Source organism: Triticum dicoccoides, chromosome 7A (assembly GCF_002162155.2).
Source record: "Triticum dicoccoides isolate Atlit2015 ecotype Zavitan chromosome 7A, WEW_v2.0, whole genome shotgun sequence".
Classification (NCBI taxonomy): Eukaryota; Viridiplantae; Streptophyta; class Magnoliopsida; order Poales; family Poaceae; genus Triticum; species Triticum dicoccoides.
In genome coordinates, this window is record NC_041392.1 from 16,311,211 (window position 1) to 16,315,631 (window position 4,421).

The 4,421-nt window shown below is 44.4% G+C and overlaps 1 long non-coding RNA gene across 1 annotated transcript; it reads right to left on the bottom strand.

Annotated features, from left to right (window-relative positions):
• Nucleotides 1-3,184: 3,184 nt before the first annotated feature.
• LOC119328579 lies at nt 3,185-3,724 on the bottom strand. The gene is made up of 2 exons (XR_005159038.1): nt 3,589-3,724; nt 3,185-3,466 (listed from the first exon to the last, which is right to left on the bottom strand). It is a non-coding gene; the product is annotated as an uncharacterized LOC119328579 (long non-coding RNA).
• Between the last annotated feature and the right edge of the window lie 697 nt (nt 3,725-4,421).

Below are 4,421 nucleotides of genomic sequence, written 5' to 3' on the forward strand. Positions count from 1 at the left end.
CTGTGTAAATCACATTCACGCACCATAGAATTGATAACTTTTGTATAAACACCATGGTAACTTTGACACACGAGTTCTTTTTTTGTTAAAGCATAGTGGTATTTTCTGTGTAAATAGCATTGTAGTTTATGCACCGCAAACCTGATAACATACAAGCAACACTGTCGTATTTTTTACCAGGAGAAAAAAGTTGAAGAAAAATAGCCCGGTAACTTTTACGTGAATAGCATTGTATTTTACATACCATAGACATGATAACTTACATACAACATAATGGTAACTTTGACTCAGAAAAAAAGTTCTTGAAAAATTCCATGTTAACTTTTATGTAAAAAGGTGATAACTTACATTTCGCGGGGATGATAATTGAAGTACCCAAGACCTGGTAACTTCAGAAAACTCAAAAAAAGTCATCGAAAAATAATAACATATACTCTAGTTTTGAAAGTCTCGTCACGATGACTTTAATGGTGAAAATGGATATTGAACTGGACTGATAGTTTGAACAACAAAACATTTTGAATTTTTAAAATGTGGGGAATCTAGTATAACATTAATTTTTTTTCATCTAGCACATACATGCATGTGCATGTGGGTAGGGGAGATGACGTGTACATGTCTTGTTTGTATAATTTGTAAAAAAAAAAGATCATGCCATTCAAAAAATTGTCCATATAATTTTTTTTGAAGTTCATGAAATTTTAGTTGATGCCATAAATAATGTATGTGAAGTCGGAGTACTCTTTTTGCCTTGTTTCCCTTCCCCAAAAAGGTAGAAAGGCGTGAGAAAGGCACGGGCAACCAACTCTAGCTGCCACCCCGTGATCTGATCTCTCTCGCCGCCACCAGGGTTAGCCACCAGCAAAAGACCGCGGTGGGCGGCGGTGGCGGGAGACTGCAACTCACTGGGAGCCCATTATGGAGGAGCTGGTGGGCTGCTGCATTATAATGACGATGTTGCGTGGTCAGGACTGTGGTTTCCGGTGGATCCGTCTGAATACAGTCGGCGTTCATTGTCTTCAGAGTTTCTACGGACCCTTGTCGGCATTTTCTTCCTTGAGGAGGTGATTTGTTTTGCAGACTGTGGCCGCCAGCGTATACTGGTCTGCATCGATGACTTCTTGCCACTGCTGCTAAAAGCTATTGAGAAGTTTCCTCCACCGAGGCGGAGGCCCAGAGAAGGCATTGAGCTATGCTCATGGTGGACCGTCAGTAGATGCGGGAGGAAAAAGACTTCCGCATCCCAAAATTTTGAATGAAATTCTATCTTTCCAGATGAGTGTGCTTGTAAGGACTTGTGATACTTTATATAGGGCCTTAGCTTTTTCGAAAGAAAAGTACATGAAAAATCTAGTGCTGTCCATAACTAGTTAATATATGTAGGGAACTAGGTATAGCTAGGTTGACACGTAAATAAACACTGTTCATTGTATTTTATTACCATCATCGATGAAATTCAGATTTAGGTAATTGTATTCTAGTACTCTAGATAGATCACCAGAGGACGAGATAGCTCCGCTCGTCCGTGTGGGCGACACGGGAGGCGATAAGATCCGGTTTTCCAGGGCCCTCCTCTGTGTGCGCCTGCCCCTCGCCGCTGCCGCCGGCCAGCTCCGTCGGGCTTGGCCGCGCGGCTAGAGGCGGCGGCGGGGATCCGTTCCTGAGGCATGATGGGTGGCGTATGGCTCTGCACGGCCGACAACTTGAAGCAGCGGAGGTGGTTTTTGCGACGGCGACGTTGATCTGGTAGATGGCTGGCTTGCTGCAACGTGTTCGTGACCCTCCCCCTCCCTAGCGCCGTCGGCATCACAGGCTGCAAGCGCTGCAACGCGGAGGAAAGGGAGTTGCCACAGCCACACATCCCGACCTCGAGAGTCGGCTCCCTGGGGCCGGCGCTGCTCCTGGGCGCTTCTTTGGTGCAGGGGCATATGGGATGTGGCGGTACACATGCAGCGGGTTGTCGTTAATGTCGCCCGCGCGGCCGGGATGATGGCGTGGCGCCATGTATCTGGCCATGACGACTTTGACGGCGATGACGACGAAGCTTGTGGTGGCGCATGGTGGTGTCGTCTAATAATGATAAGCCATTGACTGCCACTCGGAGACGGTGCATGGCGTCCGGAGCGTCCCCTTGGGATTTCAGTGGTGCCGGTGACCTTTCTTCCTCATCAATGGTTCGTGCTGCTCATATGTCGTCAAGTTTGTGCGTGTTTGCAACAACTGAGATCATGGCAAGTGGAGGAGATAGCATACGAATTCGATTAGGTGGTGCTTTTCGAGTATCCGGTCTTGAGCTCCGGGGTGAAAACCCTAGGTCTGTCATCTTTTTGGCTATATCTGACAATGGCGACGTTTTGAGCGTCGTTTCCCTGGTAAAGGCATTGCTTGGACTTTGCTCGGACTTGATCTTCAGGGTGAAAATCCTCGATCCGACCTTTGGGTGTTGGATCCGGCGACGGCATCACTTGTGTGTCGTTCCCTTCTTGGAGGCGTCATTTTTGAAGAACCTCTCTCGTAGTATATATGCTGTCATGAGATAATTGAAGCCAAGGGTTGTCGCTGTACATGCTAGTCGCTGTTCTTATCGCTTTGGGACTGGTTTTTCCTTTTTCTTTCTGCCAAGGCATAGCTTTGGTCTAGTATGATTTAGCTCCTTGCGGCAAGATCTTTGTGTGCGTGTGCTTTTGTTGGCTGTGTGCATCCTAACTATGCAGAGGCTGGGTGTCGCTTATTGTAATTGTATCACTCGATGCTTTATTATGAGTCAATAAAAATCACCCTTTATAAAAAAAGGTAATTGTATTCCCTCATTGCTCTATTTCCAACACTTCACTCAAAGGCGCCGAAGACTGAGAAGAGATTCCCACGAGGTCGGCCAGAAGACGAGATTATCTATCGCACTGACTGCAGCATGTAAAACAATACAACAAATTTGTTTTCAGCGACACATTTGCAAGCAGACTTTTCTTAACATTTGCGACAAATTTGTTTTCGAGATGATCGCGAGGCCGGGAGGGAGGTTGTTTTTATTTTGAATCGTGTGAGGTCGGTCGCTTGAAAGGAGCCAAGTTAAAACAAGATTAAGGGAGCAAGTTCTTGTTCATCTGGGACACACACAATTGGTGGCATAAAATTTTGTTCCGTGGAATAAAATGTTTTACCAAATCGATCTACTGCATGTTAATTTCATCCCATCCATTGGGGGCATCCTAAAATATTGACCATTAATTTCGACCACATCCATCAAGATGAATTAACTGATAAAAACTTATTTCATATCGAGTTTCCTCCTATGGAGTTACACTAGGATTCGCAAAGACTGGCTGGGCTAATTTTGCACCGCGACAACAGCAGTATTGTGATTCTTTGCAGTATCCATCTTTGTTGAAGCCATAACGAGCGCATAGCTCAGGGCATACCACCTCTGGGTAGGGACCCGAGCATTCCGGCGCCACCATGCACTCATCTTCAAAAAGCGGACAAAAGCATCAATTTTCTGTTTATGGTTCTAGACTAGATACATACACACTGGAGAAACAAAATTTACTATGTATGCAATGAGTAATCGGAAGAAAAAAAGACACCAACCTGCTTGTACAGTTGAAGAGGACAATAATAAGGTTGCGGCAATGGCCACAAGAACCGCCAAGCATGCAGCCCTCGTGTTCCTCTTGATGATTGCCATGGTGGGTTGGCAAGCCTTTTTTCTTCCTTTTTGACTCCTGTTGTGTGTTTTGTGGCTTGATGCAGATATTCTCATTGCTAGTGTTTATATAGTATACGTGTGACAGGTGCACAGATTGTTATCTATCACAATAATGTGTCGTTAATAGGTACCCTATAATTTCTTTCCGGCGACGTTAATTGACATTCCAAAATAAGAGTGAGATATACTATCCACATATCCAGAATTAAATGACATTGATTTACCCTCCGACTTTTCCATGATCATATCTTGCTGTACCTTTTTTTTCTAAAGAAAATATCGTGTACCTATTTTTAAACAGTATATAAACATAGACGCTCATACGTACGCACATACGCTAAATCCTATGAACACACACACACATAACCTACACCTGTGAGTACCTCCGAGCGACGAGACTGAGTCAGTACGTCATCTTAAGATTGACGAAGTCACGACAAAACATCAATGATTATCTCTCCATTTTGTTCATCTTGGACTTAATTTTGCCATAGTAATCACTACTGGATTCACCGACTTTACCGAGTTTACAGAGCCCAAAATAGAGTTGGCGAGATGTTTGCTGAGTCCTATATCAGTGAACAAGACTCAGCTGCACATGGTTCGACAACCATTAATTTTGCTGAGTTCTTATTATCGGAACACGACAAACATTTAAGTACACATTGTCATGTTTTGTCAATAGAGAACTCGGCGCACTACACCATCAGCCAGG